At 47.9% G+C, this 5,812-nt stretch overlaps 1 protein-coding gene across 4 annotated transcripts in view; it reads right to left on the bottom strand.

Annotated features, from left to right (window-relative positions):
- The window catches only part of CUNH5orf24 (chromosome unknown C5orf24 homolog), a 13,383-nt gene extending 8,428 nt beyond the window's left edge, over nucleotides 1-4,955 (bottom strand). For 2 of the 4 annotated variants that reach the window (XM_032249289.1, XM_032249071.1), the window contains exon 1: nucleotides 4,696-4,955. The gene's annotated coding sequence lies outside the window, so the exon portion shown is untranslated. Of the gene's footprint in view, nucleotides 1-4,035; nucleotides 4,656-4,695 lie in introns of those variants that run through there. The other 2 variants (XM_032249200.1, XM_032249130.1) reach the window with 2 other exon arrangements.
- Nucleotides 4,956-5,812: the final 857 nt, after the last annotated feature.

The following is a 5,812-nucleotide window of genomic DNA, read 5'->3' on the forward strand; positions in this document are numbered from 1 at the left end:
ACTCTTGTTACCCAGGCTGGAGTGCAATGGCGCCATCTCGGCTCACCGCAACCTCCGCCTCCTGGGTTCAGGCAATTCTCCTGCCTCAGCCTCCTGAGTAGCTGGGATTACAGGCACGCGCCACCATGCCCAGCTGATTTTTTGTATTTTTAGTAGAGACGGGGTTTCACCATTTTGACCAGGATGGTCTTGATCTCTCGACCTCGTGATCCACCCGCCTCGGCCTCCCAAAGTGCTGGGATTACAGGCGTGAGCCACCATGCCCGGCCCACAAAAATCTTTCTGACTGCAAAGTCAAATAGATTTGATTTCCAAATGGAAGAAAAGCAAATTCTAGAATTTAGCAAAGACAACCAAAACAGGCACAGTGGTTCATGTCTACAATCCCAGCACTTTTAGAGGCCGGGCTGGGCAGATCACCTGATGTCAGGGGTTCGAGACCAGCCTGGCCAAATGGTAAAACCCCTTCTCTATAAAAAATACAAAAATTGACAAAAATTTTGTTTAAAAAAAAAAAAATGTTTTGGCCAGGCGCAGTGAATCCCAGCACTTGGGAGGCCAAGGTGGGCGGATCATGAGGTCAGGAGTTCGAGACCAGCCTGGCCAATATGGTGAAACCCCACATCTACTAAAAATACAAACATCAGCTGGGCATGGTGGCTCGAGCCTGTAGTCCCAGCTACTCGGGAGGCTGAGGCAGAAGAATGGCTTGAACCCAGGAGGCAGTGGTTGCAGTGAGCTGAGATCAGGCCACTGAACTCCAGCCTGGGCAACAGAGCAAGACTCTGTCTGAAATTTTTTTTTAAAAAAATGTTCTGAGTTACCAGGAGGGTAAAAATTAAAAAAAAAAAAAATATATATATATACACACACACACACACACACACACACACACATGCGCGTGCACACGTGCGCACACACACACACACACAGAGACAGAGAGAGAGAGAGAGAGAGAGAGAGAGACATTCATAATCTGTCAGCACTCAGGATATACAGTCTTAGCTTACATTATGTTAGGCTTTTAGAGGCAAAATGCCAATATCTCTGACTCAGGTATCAGTCCACACTGAAAAAAGCATAACATTGGCCGGGCAGAGTAGCTCATGCTTGTAATTCCAGCACTTTGGGAGGCCGAGGCAGGCAGATCATGAGGTCCGGAGTTCAAGACAACCCTGACCAACATGGCGAAACCCTGTCTCTACTAAAAATAAAAAATTTAGCCAGGTGTGGTGGCATGTGCCTGTAATCCCAGCTATTTAGGAGGCTAAGCCAGGAGCTTTTACCTGGGAGGTGGAGGTTGCAGTGAGCAAAGATCGTACCACTGCACTCCAGCCTGGGTGACAGCAAGACTCTGTCTCAGAAAAAAAACATAGAAAAAATTAGATGTGCAGCCGGGCACAGTGGCTCGTGCCTGTAATCCCAGCACTTTGGGAGGCCAAGGCCGGTGGATCACCTGATGTCAGGAATTCAAAACCAGCCTGACCAACATGGAGAAACTCCGTCTCTACGAAAAATTCAGAAAATTAGCCAGGCGTGGTTGGCACATGCCTGTAATCCCAGCTACTCGGGAGGTGGAGGCAGGATAATCGCTTGAACCTGGGAGGCGGAGGTTGCAGTGAGCTGAGATCATACCACTGCACTCCAGCATGGGCAAAAGAGCCACTGCACTCCAGCATGGGCAACAAGAGCAAAACTCCGTCTGACATAGCTCACATTTATTGAGGGCCAACTCTATGCAAAACACGAAGAACAAATGGACAAGAGTAAAGCTATTTATTCCAATGGAAAGAAAATGAAACACTGACTTGGCTGGGTGTGGTAGCTCACGCCTGTAATCCCAGCACTTTGGGAGGCTAAGGCGGGTGGGTCCTTGCGGTCAGGAGTTCGAGACCAGCCTGGCCAATATGGAGAATCCCCTTCTCTACTAAAAATACAAAAATTAGCTGGGCATGGAGGCATGCACTTGTAATCCCAGCTACTTGGAAGGCTGAGATAGAATTGCTTGAACCCGGGAGGCAGAGGTTGTAGTGAGTGGAGATCATACCACTGCACTACAGCCTGGGCAACAGAACCAGACTCTGTCTCAAAAATAAAAAAATAAAAAAAAAGACACTCACATTTCTAAAGTGTAGAGCTTCTACATGTTCCGTATATTCCTTCCCTGTTACTGCCAAGAAATCAGTACAGTATTCTGCTTACTAAATAATTCATAAACAAGCCAAACAAGAAATTAACTATGACAATTAATCATATAAATATTAACTAAAAACAGAAAGAAATGTGTGTTAAAGAAAATGATAAAAAGAAAAAGAAAAAGAAAAAAAAGCAGAGAATTAAAACCAATCCTTTCCTACTTTCAGACTTCAATTTTATTAAGTTGGGAATCAGCACTATTAGAGCCTGTGTGCATAACCATCACTACATATTTACATGCAGAATATTTATGTTTATATAAAAAGTATTTGCAGGCTGGGCACAGTGGCTCATGTCTGTAATCCCAGCACTTTGGGAGGCTGAAGTGGGCGGATGACCTAAGGATGAGAGTTCGAGACCAGCTTGACATGGAGAAACGCCACCTCTACTAAAAATACAAAATTAGCCAGGTGTGATAGAACATGCCTATTATCCCAGCTACTCAGGAGGCTGAGCCAGGAGAATCGCTGGAACCCGGGAGGTGGAGGTTTCGGTGAGCTGAGATTGCGCCACTGCACAGCCTGGGCAACAAGAGCATAGCTCTGCCTGCCCCCCACCCTGCAACCTCCAACAAAAAAAAGTATTTGCATAACATGAGCTTAACTCTGTACTTTATAATGCCTTCCTCCTCCACACCTCAGGGCAAACTATTTCTTTCATTTTTTTTTTTTTTTTTTTGAAATGGAGTTTCCCTCTTGTTGCCCAGGCTGGAGTGCAATGGCATGATCTTGGCTCACTGAAACCTCCACCTCCTGAGTTCAAGCAAGTCTCCTGCCTCAGCTTCCTGAGTAGCTGGGATTACAGGCACGTGTCACCATGCCCAGCTAATTTCTGTATTTTTGGTAGAGACGGGGTTTCTCCATGTTGGTCAGGCTGGTCTCAAACTCCAGACCTCAGGTGATCGACCTGCCTGGGCCTCTCAATATGCTGGGATTACAGGCGTAAATTACTATGCCCGGCCAAAAGATTCTTTCATTTAAAGTTGGCAAGCCACATTTCTTAAGAGCCAAAATGTATTGTGGCCGCACAGTCAAAAAAAAAAAAAAACAAAAACAAAACAGATGTGGGTGGATCACTTGACGTCGGGAGTTTGAGACCAGGTTGGCCTGGAAAACACAGTGAAACCCGATCTCTACCAAAAATCAAAAAAATTAGTCGGGCACGGTAGCAGGTGCCTGTAATTCCACCTACCCAGGAGGCTGGAGCAGGAGAACAGCTTGAACCTGAAAGGTGGAGACTGCAGTGAGCTCATGCCAAGCATTCCAGCCTGGAAAACAGAGTAAGACTCCATCTCAAAAAAAACAAACAAAAAAAAGGAGTCAGAATGAATACTACATTTCTAGACACTGGACTGAATGGAAGCCAAGAGTTATAGAACAGGCTGTGTAGACTAACAAAGATTAAAGATCATCTTTTTAAATAGTTCACTGAATATACAGGAGTCAACTAAGAGCTTTTATATATTTGGACTGTGACTAAAATTGAATTTTTAAAGTATAAGCTAAAACTTGCTATCCCTGAAGTTGTTTCATTGTGCTTAACTCCTGAAGTTTAACCCCTAAAATGAGCTGCTCTTTATAGAACAATTCCTTTCTCTTCTATTGAATGTGGCAGTTATTACTGCCAACATAAAGAACAGTAACTATTTTTAGCAACTTCACAAAGCATCCCTGAAGCTTTCTAAACATGGAGAAAGCTTCCTTTCAAGAAACCCAAGTTCTGTTCTCCTCCAAAGATCAAACATCACATAATTCTCAGATATTTATTTCAGGTCATTTGACTAACAATTATGTATAATCATACACGTTTCATAATTCTAAATGAGGATTTGCAACTCACCTCAATCACTCTGAAAGTCCATACGGCAGAGGCCAATAGCCACGCACCCTGCCCCACCACGGAAAGTTTTGATAATAGGACGGCACATAAATAACGGCCTCCTTTGTCTTCTTCCTACTCCTTAACTGTGCCCCACGGCGCACAAATAAGGAGTCTCCTTATTTTGACACCAGACGTTTAGAATGTATTACCTGTTGTGTGCCGAAAGCGACTATTAGCGTACCAGCAATAACAAGTTTGCAGAAGATGCACGCCACCCTATAGAAAGGGTTGTGTACCCTCTAAAATGCAAAATTCATAAGCCGCTGTCCGTCCCCTGGAGTTCCGCAAGCGGAGAAGTCCACGGGCACTCCATCGCGATGCCAATCTCGAGCCGACAGGCTTTTATTTAAAGGCAGAGGGCGGACTGCGGATTCTGACCCCTCAAAGAAAAGAAAGGGGGCCTCCTCCCCCCGCCGCATGAGGAATGTCCCCCAGTAATGGCACCACACCGGGGAAGAGCAGCCTACGTCCGAGGCCCCTCCTCTCGCTCCCGGCTACGCTAGGGCCCCTTAGCGGGCGCGGGTCGGAGGCCTCTTCGCCGCCGCCAGCCAGCCGGCGTTCTCGCCGCCGCCCGACTCCCCTCACGGCCGGGTGACCAGCCCGCGCGCGCCCACCTACCTCAGCCGCCTGTAGCCCGACCCCTCGGCGCGTCCAGGGGCTTCCCAGCGGCTGGGAACCTCACGGGGGCGCCGCTCCCTCCCCAGCCCGCCGCCTCTGCACGGTGCGGGGAACGGGCCTAGGTGGACGGGCAAGCAGCGAGGGCGGCGGCAAGGCAGACGCTGGCTCCCAGCTCCCGCCGCGGCCGTCGCGCACAGTCCTGCCCCGGACACAGTAGGAAAAGGCCGCTACCACCCTGTAGTGTGAGAGGCGGCGTGCGCGAGCTCGCGAGGGCCGCGCACGCACACGCACACACGCATCGCGAGACCCGATCTCCCGCCGCCGACCGGCACGCATGTTTAGGGAGAGAGCCAGGCAGGCAGGCAGGCTGCGCTTGCGCGTCGTGGCCTTAGGCCTGCACTGCTAGGGGTCCGGTGTGGACCGTCTACAGTGGCTGGGGTTGAGGGACCCACCAAAGGAAAATTAATAACTTCCTTACTTGTATTGGGTTTCACCCCAATTCTGAGATGCTGGAACTCCTATTGACCCTATTTCTTACAGAACTAATAGTCAGTGCAAGTCAGGGGAGTTAGGACTCTCATGCCTAGGATCATGTGATAATGAAAATATTTTATGGGACATCTTGATGATCCACGTGGATTACAGGCGTGAGCCACCACTCTCGGCAGGATTGTCATATTCATTATTCCATCATCACAGGAAAGGAACAACTACCACTATTATGTTTTTCTTGTGAGATATCTGACATCAGTCACTTCACACAAACCCACTTAGCAGGCATTCATTTCCTCACTCCTATCTCCTGTGAATTTCCAGATGTCAGAATGGAGAGGATCCAGAATTAGGGTAGCTACTGAAAGGAAGGCACTTTATTAAGCAACGGGAAGAGGCTAGAGGAGGGTGCTTGTCCTTTTCCCACATATAATAAAGGCTATTTGAGGATGGACAATTCACAGTACTGAGTTCTACCATAAGCACAGCCCTGGGCTAGGTACTGCTCTGCCAGTAGGAAAGAGAGGAGGAGCAACAACTTTTCTGGACAAACACACAAGCCAGGAGGAAAATCAAACACAACACACGAAACAGGCAAGCCCATTCATTCAACCCACTGAGGGAC

The sequence above is a fragment of the Sapajus apella genome, unplaced genomic scaffold (assembly GCF_009761245.1).
Source record: "Sapajus apella isolate SASKATOON/1434 unplaced genomic scaffold, GSC_monkey_1.0 scaffold1, whole genome shotgun sequence".
Taxonomy (NCBI): Eukaryota; Metazoa; Chordata; class Mammalia; order Primates; family Cebidae; genus Sapajus; species Sapajus apella.